Raw genomic sequence first — 16394 nt, 5'->3', positions numbered from 1 at the left:
TAATGGACTTTGGGAAGATTTGATAAAATTTCTAAATTTCAAAAAATAAAAAAGTGTGCATGTAGAACATTTGGATGCAGTAATATTGTCAAACATGCTGCAGGAAATATGCTATAAGTTAAAGCTTTCCAGCAGTTTAATAATATTTGGAAATTAAAACATGATTATTCTACAATGCTTTGCAGGTTTTTGTGGACACATTAAAGCATCTGAAATAATGAAATGACTCAAACAAAACTCAAAAGTAGACGTAAACCACTTAGAAAGCTCATAGAAATGAGAATATTTAGTATGGTCTATTTATACAATGTTGGGGGACAAGAATTCCTGTCCCCTTCAAGGTCCTTCTAGCTGAACTAAGACTCAAATTGACATGAGACAGATTAACAGGAGAAAATAAAATTTAATAGTATATGGGAATCCACACAGACATGGAAATTACAACGACAGGTAAAATGAGGTATATATGTCATTTTGAGCTAAGGAGAAAGAGGTAGGGGTCTGGGTATTCAAAGGAAAATAATGCACTTAGAAACCATGAGACAGAGAGGACTTGGGTCAAACTGGCTTTGCTAGGTTCCTCCCTGCCTGCCATACACCATTCATATCACAATAGAGCTATCTATGGTACAAGCTCTCTTCCTGGAACAAGGCCTTTATATAAATCCTTTTAGGCAGTTGTGGGGAGGTGAAGAGCTTTCCTGAATTTACTAGGTCTCAATTGCTTTAAATTGAAAATAAGCATTTTGCCAAAGCAGTATATTTTGGGGAAATCTGTCTTGAACCCTTCAATAAAATAAATATATTTAGGTTGAAGTGGATAGAGGGAAATGGAGACACACAAATGGAAGAAAATGCACTTACTTAATGCTTCTCTAATATGTCTAATATTATAATCACATTTGTGCATTTATATGAAAAAATATATGATATAGAGAAAAAATTGGCATCCTTTTCCATAATTACTAGGGCTTGGAAATCTTAGCACACACTCTTTGGGAGATGGTCTTGGAAAACACTGAATTAAACATTTTTAGACCAGGTTTTCCCATCAGCTATCAGCACAACTATCTCATTTTCTTCAAATTATGTAAAAAGTACTGATGTGAGCCAATCAAAGGAATTTTTAGTATACGTACAGTTTTGTCAGAATTTTGTTCTTTCATATTTATTAGTGTTTAAAATTTAAGACTTCTTATATCACATAGACAATATTTATGAGATCAGTTCTATGGCTAAAAATACAATAAATTTTATTTGTTTTGTTTGCTTAAATAAGCATATTTCTATGTTGTGGTGCCTGGGTGGCTCAGTCAGTCAAGCATCTGACTCTTGATTTTGGCTCAGGTCATGGTCCCAGAGTTATGGGATTGAGCCCCACATTGGGCTCCACAGTGAGAGTGGAGCCTGCTTAAGATTCTCTTTCTCTCCCTCTGCCCCTCTCCCCTGCTCATGCGCTTTCTCTAAAATTAAAAAAAATATAATAATAACAATAAAGATATTATATAAAGTTGTCTTAATAAAATTATGTATATTACATATTTCATTTTGTAGTGATTTTTTATGAGTTCATAAATTTGCTTGCAGCTAAAGGATTTAATCATATTTTCATTACAAAATATTTTCTCCAGATTAGTATAGTTGTTTCCCAGTTAGTAATTCATCCTTTTTTCTGTCTTATAATAGAATTTTCCTATGCACTTAACTTCCTCAAAGGTATTAGCTAGTAAATTAGTTGAAAAGTACTATAATATCAGAAAAATTATGATGTTTTGCATTACAAACCCTCAAATGAATCCCAAACTCTTAAATGTTCTGTTGTGCATATGGTGTATCATCTGTTTGCGGGATAATGCAATTCATTAAGTTTATGCATAATTTTGTGCTCTTACTTGTCTGAAACCACACTGATTTCTTTTTCTGTAAGCACAGAAGTTAGGTTGTAGCTGAGAGGTACTGATCTTTTTTTTTTTTTTCTTTTAAGTTAATCACCATAATGTACAATATATCCACAGGATGTATTATTTTATAACTGGAAGTTTATACCTTTTGACCACCTTTACACATTTTGCCCATCCCCTGTCCCCACCCTTAGTAACCACCAATCTTTTCTCTGTAACCATGAGTTTTGTTTTGTTTGTTTTCAGTTTCCTAAAGAGATCATACAGTACTTGTCTTTCTCTGGGTGGCTTATTTTACTTAGCATTTTGCTCTCAAGTTCCATTCATGTTGTTAGAAATGGCAGAATTTCCGTCTATTTTTAGGGCTGAATAATATTCCTATATTTCTATTTCTATTATATATATTTATATTTATAAATATTTCATATATTTTTTTTCTCTACATGTTCATTCATCACTGGACACTTAGGTTGTTTCCATAACTTAGCTATGATAAATAATCCTGTTACGAACTTGGGGAGGGGGGTGTGCAGATATTTCTTTGACATGGTGTTTTCATGTCCTTTGGATAAATACCCAGAAGTGGAATTGCTGAGTCATATGGTAGTTCTATTTTTTTTTTTTTTTTTTTTTGAGGAACCTCAGTACTGTTTCCCTAGTGGCTGCACCAGTTTACAATTCTACCAACAGTGCACAAGTGTTCCCTCCCCTCCACATCTTGGCCAACAGTTGTTATTTCTTGTCTTTTCGATAATAGCCATTCAACCACCAGGTATGAGGTGATAGCTCATTGTGGTTCTGATTTGCATTTCCCTGATGATTAGTTATGTCGAGCACCTTTTCAGGCACTGGGGGTTGCTTTTTACTTGAAAACTGGAACAGTTGCAGCTTTCATAATTGTCACACATATTTTATTTTAAAAAAGATGCTCTTAACTTTCTAGTTGAGAAATTTTATTTTGACTCTGCAGCTTATCTACCCATTCAATAGATTTATCAATCCTCTATACTGTATGCTTATATCAACCTTAAAATTATCATAAGTATTTCAAATTTCTATTTACATGTTCATTTCTTCAACTAAACTGGGAACTCCTTTAAAGATATCTTACGTTGGTCTATATCACAACCTTAGAACTTACTAAAGTACCTGACATTGATAGGCTAAATGAATATTTAGAATGAATGAATAAACGGAATGTATATTTTTTTAAATGCTTATTTATTTTGAGAGAGAGAGAGTCAGGGACGGACAAAGAGAGAATCCCAAGCAGGCTCCGCATCGCCAACACATAGTCCCACAGGGGGCTTGGATCACGAACCAGGAGATCATGACCTGAGCCAAAACCGAGTCACGTGCTTAACCAACTGGACAGCCAAGGCATCCCAAAATGTATATTTTTAATAAAAATTAATGTAGCATCTTTTTTGGTGACATGGAATTTTTATCCAGAGAGATTGACTTGCCTTCATTTGATAGTGACAGACTGATGAATGGCTTATTTTCATACAATAATCTATTTTCCATAGTAAATCGATACTATTGAAAGAGATGTTTCTGAATTAGGTGCCCAAACAAATGAGACAGGGCTTTAACACCACATATGCACACAAATGTTTCACAGTAGCAGTTTCAAAGCTGTGGTCATAATGGTTAGAATTCAGTTGGTTTGCAAAGCATTTTTATTAGTCATGTTCTGAATGTTTTTGAAATTTTAACTATCTGGAGTATTTAATATGCATTTTCCCTTTCTTCTGCCCTGAAGGAGAAATGTTAGAAGTGTAAATATTTTAAAAGTATGAATTTTTTAACACCTTATAGATTTTTTATTTGTGTCCTAGAAATATGATTTAATGTGAGAAAGATATTTATTTGCTAAGACATCAGAATTTTAAGGAAACTTCAAGAGCAGAAAAACATGTTTAGCATTCGATGTAATTGGCCAGAATTCAGGTACCAGCACCAATGCTTCTTCCCCTTGTTACCTTGGCCAAAGTCCTTGTTCTTACTTAGCTTTAGTTACTCATCTATAAAATAAACATTATAATTTGTTTTACACATTTTCTTTTGCCCTTTAATTCCTTCAAAAAAGTCTGACTTTTTTAGAGTTCCTTTTGGAAATTCCCTTGTTAGTATCTGAGAAATTTGTAACTCTGTTACTGTTTGATTTTATCCACTTATAAAGCAACATTTTAATGTTTGAAGACATGTATATTTTGTTAACTTGTGAAATAACAGCTTCTTTTGAGATACAATTTCCATTTGTACCATAAAAATTCATCCTTTAAAAATGCCCATTTCAGTGGTTTTTAAGTATGTTCATATAACTATGCAGCCATAATCAGCGTCTGATTTTAGAATATTTTAATTATGAAAAAAAATCCATTAACAGTCATGTCCCATTTCCCCCTGTATCCAGCCCCTGGGAACTGCTAAATTACTTTCTGTCTCTATTGAATGCTCTATTCTGAACATTTCATATAAATAGAATCATACAATATGTGGGCTTGAGTGACTCATTAACATAATGTTTTTCAGATTTGTTGTCATACATTGATCTTGATTACTTAAATTAATTTGATGTCTAGCAACTATAAATGCTGACAGTTATATATATTTTTCAATTCTATAGACTATTTTTTAGAACGACTTTAGGTTCGTAGCAAAATTGAGCAGAAGAAAGAAAGACTTCTCGTATGCCCCTGGCCCTACACATGCATGGCCTTCCCCATTATCAACATCTTCAGTTTGGTACATTTGTTATTACAATTGATGAGACTACATTTGGACATTATTATCACCCAAAGCCTGTCGTTTACATTAAGATTCACCCTGGGTGTTCTACATTCTATGGTCTAGACAAATGCATAAGTGCACGTATCCACTATTACAGTATCTTACAGAATAGTTTTGCTGCCCTAAAAATATTCTGTGCTCTACCTATTCATCTCTATCCCTCCCTGACTAATCTATGACAACTGCTGATCTTTTTACTGTCTCCATAGTTTTGCCTTTTCTAGAATATCAAATAGTTAGAATCATGCAGTTTGTAGCCTTTTCAGATTGGCCTTTTTCACTTGGTAAAATACATTTAAGTTTCCTTCATGGCTTAGTAGCTCATTTCTTTTTAGCACTCAATAATATTCCATTGTCTAGATGTACTGCACATAGTTTATTTACTCCTTCACCTGCTATTTCAATTTCATTGATTTCTGCTCTAATTTTTATTATTACTTTTGTTTTGCCTACTCGGGATTTAATTTATTCTTCCTTCCTAAAGTGAAAGCTTAGATAACTAATTTTAGATATTGCTTCTTTTCTAATATATTCATCCAACGTTGTCATTTTCCTTGTAAGTACTACTTTTGCTGCAACCCACAAATTTTGATAAATTGCGTTTTTATTTTATTTAGTTCAAAATATTTAAATTTCTCTTGAGGTTTCTTTTCTGGCCTGTGTGCTATTTAAAAGTATACTGTTTAATCGCCATGGATTTTGGGATTTTCTAGCTATCTTTTTGTTATTGGTTTCTAGTTTAACTCCTTTGGGATATGGGAACAGACATTGCATAATTTCTATCATTTTAAATTTGTTAAGATGTGTTTTATGGGCCAGAATTTGTTCTATCTTGGGGATTGCTTCATGTGAATTTGAGAAGAATGCATATTCTGCTGATGTTGGATGAAGTAATCTATAGATGTACATTATATATCCAGTTGATTTATGATGGTGTTGAGTTCAGTTATGTCCTTACTGATTTTCTTCCTGCTGAATCTACCCATTTGTTTTGTTTTGAGAGAGAGAGAGAGAGAGAGAGAGAGAGAGAGAGAGAGAGATACAGAGAAACTCTTCAGCAGGCTCCATACTCAGTATGGAGCCCATGTGGGGCTGGATCCCATGACCCTGGGATCATGACCTGAGCCGAAATCAAGAGCCAGACACTCAACTTACTGAACCATCCAGGTGCCTCAAATCTATCTTGTTCTGATAAAGGTGTGTTGAAGTCTCCAATCCAATACTATTGAATTGAGTGGCAATAATGGAACAATGATAAATAGACCTTGAGTAAAGGTGGTGAGGTATCCTTGCTCAGGCAAGCATTCCATTGTTCTATGATTAGGTCTCAGTCTTTTAATGAGTCTGTGCCTCTGGACTGTGATCTTCACAAGTGCCTCCCCATTTTTTTTCACTCCTTAGGCTGTGTAGGATAGCTAGAATGGGCTAGAGTTGGATATTTCTCTTCCCTTGGGTCATTTAGACTCTGATAAAACCACAGCAGTTTAGGCTATGCTTAAATAATTTCTCCTACGGCAGACACTATTAAGAACAGAATGCTGTGGTGTATTTCAAAATGGTTCTTTTTTTGGGGCGCCTGGGTGGCGCAGTCGGTTAAGCGTCCGACTTCAGCCAGGTCCGTGAGTTCGAGCCCGCGTCAGGCTCTGGGCTGATGGCTCAGAGCCTGGAGCCTGTTTCGGATTCTGCGTCTCCCTCTCTCTCTGCCCCTCCCCCGTTCATGCTCTGTCTCTCTCTGTCCCAAAAATAAATAAACGTTGAAAAAAAAAAATAAATTCCCTGCCTGCTCCGGGCCACACTACACCTTTAAAAAAAAAAAAAAAAAAAAAAAATGGTTCTTTTCCCCTCCCCTACTCTAAGCAGAAAAGGATTTTTCTAATATTCACTGTGATAACCTGGTAGAGCTCCAGGAGATAAAACCCAGAAAAGCATGGGGCCCCTTTTCTAATTCTACGTCCCCTGAAGTTTTTATCTCTCAGACTTACTAACACAGAGCCTTCGGCAGTTCATCATTTACAGTTCAGGATTCCCTTCCCTGTGATGATTTCTGCTCATGGGTTTCTGCTCTAGTAAGCTGTGATTCTTCATATTTGCCTATTGGTTTCTCCAAGTTGGGGGGCATTGGTTTGCCCTGTGACATCCCTTCTGCCTTACAGATCTAAGAAAAGCTATTAATTTTTCAGCTTGTTCAGCTTATTGCTTCTTGTTGAAATGAAGTGGCAACTTCTAAGCTTCTTCCCTGCTGGACCAGAAACGTCAAGCTTCTTATAGTTTCATTCGAAAGGCCTAACATGACCTTAGATTTTGGGGTTTTTCACAGCTTTGGGGGTTTCTTGGCCTTTTAAACTACTGCATATTTTCATCTACAGAGAGGATCTCACTTGAGCCTAAACTGTATTCATTTTAATACAGGCATATTTAAGGCATTTAAGAAAACAGTAGGGTCTATGTACACATATAAGTGAATACGAAGAAAAAAGTAAATAAAAGTAGAGTCAAGTCATATAAATTAAATGATAAATTAGCTTCGTTTCAGTTCCTTAATATACTTAGCTCTCTCTTGCCTAAAGAAAATAAATTTGCTCTGGCCTCTAAATGGAATATTAAATGCTCTGCATGGTTAGCTTTTCTTTTCAGGTTAAATAATCTCCAAAAGGTTTCCCTGACATATTTAAAGCAGCCACATACCTGTTATTTTCTGTCACATCACCCATTTTTCTTCTACTTAATAGGTAATGATTATTTATGGACAGACTTACTTATGTTCTATCTTTCCTTTCCTAAGACAAGGTCCAAGAGGTAAATACCCCTTTGACTTCTCTGTGTCTTAAGACACAAATACAAAACAGTGAAAAATACAGGAAGAAAAACTGTCACCGAGATGTCATATTGCTACCAGGGCTGTCCACAGGCAGAGAAAGCTCCAGGGTACCTGGCAGCCAAGGGAAAACTGAAGCGCCAACCACCAAGCCTTACTTATCTAAACGCAAAGGGTAATTGTCTGAATCCTCCACCTTCTAAATCTATTATATCCAAAAGGATGTTAGCAAACATCTTGTTTTGCCTATCAAAGCTACAAAACCCATCAGCATTAAACTCCAGCCTAAACCTGATAATATCACAAGATCGCAGAAGCCAAAGATGGAGCCACCAAAACTTCTGGGCAAAAGGCTGACTTCAGGCTGTGTTTCTTCTACCTCAAACTGTTAGCCTTCTAGCAATAGTCAACAACAGCATGAAGCTGGATCATCCCCTACTGGAGAACTCTCTAGAAAAACCATGGGATCACTTAATATACAAGAAAAGAAAACTGCAAAGCAGCAGGTAGCAGATGGAGGAAACGCTAAACGTGCAGACCCTGTGGACAATAACCATGTTGAAAATGAAACCTTGGATAGCTTTCTAAAAGAGATTAACAAAAAGAACTTGCCCCAAACCTTGCCATACTCTGAGAGGAAACCAAATTCTAAATTATGGACAATAAATAGCTAAGCCAAAGACTAGCTCATAGTAAAACCAAGAGCAGTTTGGCTCCTAAACAAGCCTTGGGCAAAAGTTCAGGGAATAGTGTTGTTTTGAAAGACAGAGCTAGTAAACAATTTGTTGGAGAAACACAAATTAGGATCCCACCCATACAGTCACAGCAACTCTCTAGAGGAACAAATCTTGCAAGACCAGGGGAAAAACTCCCAAAGACAGTTTCCTCTCACTATGTTCAGACCCTTAGTAGGACTCGAGCATCAAAGAAACCAGTGGTCGAAGACATAAAGGATATAAAGATTAATAGAGATAAATATGAAAAACCAAATGAAGCTAAGTTATAGTCACACACTATTACTGTGAAGAAAGTAAAACAAACCAAACCCTGGACATGCCCCAGTGTGTTTCTGGGAGGCTATACCAGCAGACATCTAAACATCAAGCAAAATCAGAAATCCACTCAACCTTGTTTTAAACCTCAGACATCACGTGCACTGCAAAAGTCAAAAGCCATAAGCCAAAGTTCTAATTTGACAGTTGGCAGTTCCAATTCAGTCATTCCAAGCACCCCTAACATAACAGCAAATGGAACCAGTGGGAATAAATGCAGCAGTGGCTATCAACAAAAAGCACAGACTTTGGACTCCAAGTTGAAAAAGATTCTTTCCCAGAACCATTTTCTCAATAAGACAGCTCCCAAAACTCAAGCTGGTAACAAAACCATAAATGGAAGAAGAGTCCCAAATGGGACCCAAATTAATCCAAATATTAAGAAGAAGATCACAGCAGAGGATCAAAGGAAACACCTGGATGAATGGCAGAAATCTAAGGGGAATGTCTATAAATGGCCTCCTATGGAAGTTGAAACAAAAAGAAAAATAGAGGAAATGAATATTTCATTCTGAAAGAGTATGGAAAAACATGAAGAAAAGAATGCACCACTTGCACTGTCCAAAAAAAATTTAACTACACTCCAACAGTGTCTGCAGCTCATTGAAGGGGTGTACGTTCTAATGAAATATTTATCATATTGCCTAGTTTTCCTAAGGCTGAAAATTTTCCTAAATTCTGAATCTGCAAAGCAAAGTTGTCGCCAAGTAAAAGCACCTTTGATGTTATTGAGCTGTAAGAAAAGGCCATTCGAAACGGGGCAACACGGATATAAGAGTTGCCAAGAAGTTGTTCTTCATAATTTGTAAGACCCAAACAGAATCACAGGACTTACCTCTGACTCTCTGCTGAAACAGATAGAACATCAATAGAAGAGCCAGGCGTAAGATGGAATCTGAAAACTCTTGTCTTTCTCTAAAAGAGAGAGAAGAGTTTACAGCAACACCCCAAATAACCAAGACAGAAGAAGATTCTCATCTTGGTATCAAATTACAGATCACCTGGATCCCTAAAATAAGTGGAATGCCAGAAGTGCAAGGCTTGAAGCTCCTCACTGTTGTAAGGTGTTCAGCAAGGAGTGAGCACGATTAAGCACCCTGTGTCCCGCAATCCGGAAATGCTGCAGGAAGACAATTTAGTAATAAGCTATTAAAAGTGGAAGAAACAGTGTTTTATATTCTGTAAAAATGAGGCTTCGTAACATTATGGTTGAAAATCCTTGAGTCTTAATGTCTTAATGCCTGTTTTAAAAAGGTGTTTCAGAGCCTCCAGGAAACAAGAAATATCTTTGTCCAGGTGACCGGGAAGAAACTGTCTAATGGACAAGCAGATTATAGGCTCTCAGGATTTAGTAATTCACTAGGCTTAGTCAAATTTAACATCCCCATAGGACTGTGTTTGGTTTATTTGTTTAAGATTATAATTTGCCACAGTTTTATAGCATACATAAATGCTAAACTGTTGAATATTAATTTACCCCGCAAGTATGGTAAAACTTTTCACTCTATTGATCTACTTTACTCTCAACATAGTTCTTTTTTATAGCAGAAGGTTTGTGCCAAGTATGATAGACCTTCCTTCCGGCATCTGCCTTAGCAGAAAAGGTGAGTCCTCCCAGCCTGAAGGAGTTGAGCTTAAAAGCTAGCCTCCCCGGGACACCTGGGGGGCTCAGTCTCTCACCAGTCCCAAGCCCTGCATCAGGCTCTGTGAGCCTGGAGCCTGTTTCAGATTCTGTGTCTCCCTCTCTCTCTTTGCTCCTTCCCAGCTCACACTCTCTCTCTCTCTCTCTCTCTCTCTGAAAAATAAACAAACATTAAAAACAATTACATAAATACATACATTTCTTAAAAAGCTAGCCTTCTCAACTAGATGCCATGTGACAGACCATCTGGTCAAATCCCCTCAATTTACAGAGTTGATGCTTAGCTATGCCTTTGCTCAGAGACTGCAAATGATTGCAAATGACTTTTATGTGCAACTTTGACTTCTGTCACAGTGTCTTTGTAGATAAGGGGCAATTCATGTCCTGTCTGTGCCCGGGTTCCTCTAATGAAACACAGTTCTGAATTGGGGTAGTCATCTAGCTTTTTATATTCAAATCTAATTTTTCATGTGTTATTCAGAAATGTTTCAAAAAAAGGCCGGGGAGCAAGCAAGAGGGGAGGGGAAGGGACACTTGCTTCTTCACTTCTATTCTTTGCTCTGCTACTTGACCCCTGGCCTGAGAAGACAGTACAAACCCCAGAGACTATTCTAGGCTGCTTTTCCTTCCTCCGGGGCAATGGCTCTTGGAAAAATAAAATCAGAACCATTCTGTAAAGGTAACGTATAGAAAACTTAGCCAACGTATTTTGAGTTTTAAAATTTTAGCTTTCCTAATATTTAAGTATTGTCTAGAACAAAAGGATTAAATTTTGTTCAAAAACAAAAGACAGTGAAAAATACAGAGAGTGAGAGACGATGAGAGACAGACAGCCGGAGAGACAAAGAAAAGGGAAATAGTTGTTTTTCTATAATGTGAGATCTTAAAAATTTGAGAACACAAGTCAGAGACGACATTTGTACTGATTGATGGAGACAGGATGGCAAACTTGGCAGCATCCCTGGCCTAGTCAGTGGGGTCCTCAACATCAGCAGTCAGTAATAATTGGTGTAGACCTGAGCACCAAGGTCAGCCCCCAGGGCAGATGTTTGAATCTGGCAACAGCAGATGGAGTTGTGTCTCTAGTGGGTACTGATAGCATAGTTGACATTTTAGGGGTAGCAATAACTGGGATATTCAGGGAGCAAAAGAAGAAAGGGAAAATGCTAAAAAACCATGTAGTAGTCATGGAGACAACTAACTTCTTGGAGCATTGACACTTCCAGGAACCTCTGAAAATTATCTAAGAAGAAATTGAGGGAGAACGGATTTCCTGAAGAATAAATAGGAACAGGCAGTGCCAGAGAAATTTTACTTTGTGGACTTTTTATCTTCTCTTATTGTTAGACTAAAGAAGCCTAAGAAACAAAGGTTTCCTTTTGCAAGTAACTAATCTTATTTGCTCTTTTAGGAAATAAATTAGGAGACAAAAAAAAAAAAAAAAAAAATCACCACCTAGATCTAAGGACTGTCTGTATACAAGAAAACACAGTAATCTGAAGCAAGTACTTGTTTTCTTTTCTCTCTCTCTCCTCATATAAATTTGGAAAAAAAGAATATAAATATTTAGAGTAGTTAATTGTTTACTCTGCACTTTGAGTTCAAAGCCAAGTTCTCCAGTAGTCAATGTAGGAAAAACTTGTGGAAAATCTTAGTCACCCACCTTTCCAAATGTTCATATCCCAATCATGCTACATAATTTTCCCCCAGTGAAAAGAATATACAAACACTTGATTGTCTTAACTTTTCTGCAGCCTAAAGCAGTATAATAATACAAACTCAGCCTTGGCATTGCTCTTGTTGTCTTTTGTTCTAAACAATGGACTGTTGGTGGTTTACTCATGTTCTATACACCAGTTTTCCATACTTGTGAGAAAGGAGTTTCAGCTTGGTCACAGACTCAAAAATAAATGCAGAGTAGGTTCATATTGGCCATTACTCTTGCCTTTTGGGTTTTTCCTTACTTTGCTTAAATACCTGTGGTGAGTAATGATACAAGGAGTTTTCATGTGTATGACTATAATTTGTAGCATACAGAAGATATTCCATCTCAAATGACTTTAATGTAGTTAGTATGATCTACCATTTCTCGCTATAGATAATGACTTCAACATTCTTTGAAGTTCATGCATTACCTTTAAGGCTTAGGATCCCATCGTATTGAACCATATGTTTCATCCAAGTTCTCTACCCTGCATCTAGGTTGTGTTAAAATTGTGTATCTTCTTAGAACACTTAGAGGCTGGCAAACCCTTAAACCAATTTCAAATCAGATTATATTTTATCTTTATAAATGAACATTAAAAATAAAAGTTATTGTTAAACCTTGACACCTATCCAAGAGGAATTCAATTTAGAAGGAGTTATAGGGCATTTCTCAAATTAAAGATGAGATTTGAGGGTCCAAGCCAAAGACGAGGCCCTTTATTTTTCAGCCATTTTCTCTCTCCCAGTGTTGCTCTGGGTAACAATACAGGTACATATTGCCGTTATTATTGAATTTATGATATTATGTGTTTCTTACTCTTGTAAAACTGTCTGCAACAATAGGTTTTTCTAGATCCAGAAAATAAGAAATTTACAAATCTATAAACCAGGACCTATAAAGTAATATTTCTTATTCAAAAAGATCTCATAAATCATATATGTAATAAATACTTAAATATTTATTTTCTTTCCCCTCGGGTATACTCACATTATATAAATATATATATTTATATATTTATATGAATATAAACCTTTAAACTTTTTTCCTCAAAGCCTTTAGTATGATATTAATATATGAATGATATCAAATTCTAGAGAAAATATAGTAGCATAATATTATGAATGTGAGGACAAAGCAATATAAATATGAAAAGAAATAAGTAAATGACTATTTATGTGTATTAGTACATCTTTTAGGACAATAGGTATAGTCACAGTATAAATGTAAATAAATGATCATATAATATTTCAGAGCTGTTGTAGTCTGAGGATTGTGATGTATTGTCATTTACAGTAACAGCTGCTTCCTTAACAAACTGAAAGAAGTATTACGGTTTTTTTGTTTTGTTTTTTTTCAATCAAAAGAAAGTGATGGATCTGAAGAGAAATATGAAACACAAACTGGAAAACATAATCTTTGTGCCTTGCTCCTGGAGTTGGATGTTGGGAAAACCACATTTTCACAGTTAAGAGTACCATCTACTGAAGACGATTTGCCTCAAGTGGAGATTTCAACATATCCAAACCCCAAACTAGTCAGGACACTTCATGGCAGCTAGCCAGGGTCTCTTATCCCTTAATGGACCATTGCTGGTAAAAGTCTACCCTTCCCATAACCTGTGTTTGAGATAAAGTTAGCCTAAAAATGTGCTGTACCTAAGCTACTCAGTAGGTTTTCTGCCTATTTGATAAACTTTTTACCTGAACCCCTTGATCTTAGCTCCCAGTGCTGTTTCTTGTGAAAGCAACTTGATCATAAACTTCAAATCATTTAAATTGCCTCAAACCGGGGCACCTGGGTGGCTCAGTCGGTTGAGCGGCCGACTTCGGCTCAGGTCATGACCTCGCAGTCCGTGAGTTCGAGCCTCGCATAGGGCTCTGTGCTGACCGCTCAGAGCCTGGAGCCTGTTTCGGATTCTGTGTCTCCCTCTCTCTCTGACCCTCCCCTGTTCATGCTCTGTCTCTCTCTGTCTCAAAAATAAATAAAAATTAAAAAAATTTAAAAAAAATTGCCTCAAACCACTTAAAATGGAGCTCCAACCCATGCCTCCCTCTACAACAAACTTGACTATATACTTCCAGGTATTTACCCTACTCCCTGACCAAGTCTTTTTTCCAGAATTTTTTTTCATGTTTTCAGAGAACATTTATCAACAAGAAAAAATATCCATGACAATTAGTAAAATAGAAACCATAAGTTACAAGAGTGTATGTTTGGACTGGATGTTTATATCCCCTATGCCTCAACCAAAATTCATATGCTGAAGTCCTAACCCACAGTGTGGTGGTTTTGGAGGTGGGGTTTTTAGGAGGCAATTAGGTTTAGATGAAGACAAGAGTACGGGCTCCCATGCAAGATTAGTGCCCTTATAAGAAGAGAGAGACCAGAGCTCTGTTTCGGACATGTAAAGGTACGGCAAGAAGGTGGCCATCTTACAAGCCAGGAAAAGGGCGCTCAACAGGAACTGAATATGCCAGAACCTTGATCTTGGACGTCCCAGCCTTTAGAATTGTGAGAAATAAGTGTCTGTTGTTTAGGTTACCTAGTCTATGGTATTTTGTTACAGCAGTCTAAGCTAACTTACATAGTATGAATAGTATGTTCTCATGTTCTCCCAGTGTTTTTTGTTTGTTTGCTTGCATGAATCTTCATGTGGGATGCCTAGATTAGAGTTGCCTTTGAATTCCGGGAGTCTAATCCACACTGCCCTGTATGACTGACTAAATTTTTTCTCCAAGATGTTTTTAAAAACTAAGAAATCTATACTTTTTAAGGCTTATTTCAAATACATATGAAATATGTCTAACGTATAAAATTAGCTATTATAAAATTAGGACATTTACATCATGGTGGGAAGCATCATAATCTTAACATATACTGGATAAGCTATAAAAATAAGGGCAGTCATTAACTATGTGTGTACTATGTTCCAGGCACTGAGTTAAAATTTCACATACTGTTTGTAATTCTGTCAAGAACCCACAAGGGAGTCACCTATATTATTTCCATAATATAGAAGAGGCAACTGCAACTTAGAGAAGTTAAAAGCAAGACAACAGATCCCAAAATGGAGTTGCTTAGGCTCTGTTCCACATCACAAACTGCTACTTAATTGCACTTTTGGTTGTAATGGAATCTTAAATCAGTCAATCAAGAGTTGCCTGATCAGCGCTAGTTAGATAATCTGCCTGGTAGACACCTGCCATCCTCCAAGGAAAAGTAACCTTGCAATAAGCAGCCCACTTTTTTTGCCTAGTCTAACTTCCTTGCTCCTGCTCCCTTCTGCCTATAAAAGGTTTTCATTTTGTACAGATCCTTGGATCTTCTTTCTCAGCTAGACTGCATGCTGCATGATTCGTGTATGTATCATTGAATAAAGTAAATAAGATCTTTGAAATTTACTCAGTTAAATTTTGCTTTTTTTAATTTTTTTTTTCAACGTTTATTTATTTTTGGGACAGAGAGAGACAGAGCATGAACGGGGGAGGGGCAGAGAGAGAGGGAGACACAGAATCGGAAACAGGCTCCAGGCTCCAGCCATCAGCCCAGGGCCTGACGCGGGGCTCGAACTCACGGACCGCGAGATCGTGACCTGGCTGAAGTCGGACGCTTAACCGACTGCGCCACCCAGGCGCCCCAAATTTTGCTTTTTTTAAGAGAGAGGCTATGTAACTTGTTTATGGTCAGACAGTAGAGAGCAGATCTGACTCAGCCCCATGCCTATCTGACTCCAAAGGCAATATTCTTACCTACGTCACACTGACTTCTGTGTATGGAATGTTAATTAAATCTTACCCACCTCTGAATGGTGGGGTGAGAAAGATGGCCTCATTTCTTGTTGCTTTGGACATGGTATATTCCCTTACCTCTGAGTGTATTTTAGGGTCATATAAGGTTTAATTTCCCTTTTTGTTTTACAATTATATTCAATGTTGATGACAGCCTATAACTTATTGGTCAGTCTGTAACTGGTGCTAATGAGTTTTAATTTCAGGTAGGTGTTTTGCTAGCCCTGCTAACCATTCAGACATACTTAATTGGTTTTAAGGGGCTCTCAGGATTAATTTGAGTCCATCACCAAAAATAGAAAAAAATAGCAAAAGCTAATGTTCTAGAGTATGATTGGTAGTTCACATGACTTCATGTATCAATTTTAATCTATTTTAAATAATAAACACTGGAATTGCAACAATATGTAGTAAGTTATTTATGTTTATCATCATATGGTTTTAAGATAAATAATAGTATCTCAATATTATCTATTTATGACATATCATGAAATATTAATAATAAAATGGGAATATAAAGGCAGGAATATTGATTGTCATGATTTTGCAAACAAGTTTTCAAACTTAAAATCTGAAAGCTAATTGGTTAGGAGTTGAATGTACCATTTCACCTGCCAAGTTCCTTGAGAAAATTTCTTCACATTGGAAAAATGACTTAAAAGCCCAAATCTGCTTACTGTATTTTATTGATT

The 16394-nt window shown here is 36.6% G+C and overlaps 1 pseudogene; it reads left to right on the top strand.

The window, feature by feature from the left end:
* Positions 1 to 7575: 7575 nt before the first annotated feature.
* LOC112858891 (cytoskeleton-associated protein 2-like pseudogene) lies at positions 7576 to 9717 on the top strand (annotated as a pseudogene).
* Positions 9718 to 16394: the final 6677 nt, after the last annotated feature.

The sequence above is a fragment of the Puma concolor genome, chromosome B1 (assembly GCF_028749965.1).
Source record: "Puma concolor isolate L17-30 chromosome B1, mPumCon1.1.hap2, whole genome shotgun sequence".
Classification (NCBI taxonomy): Eukaryota; Metazoa; Chordata; class Mammalia; order Carnivora; family Felidae; genus Puma; species Puma concolor.
Note: the sequence above shows the minus strand (reverse complement) of the source record. Positions and strands in the feature narration are given on the sequence as shown.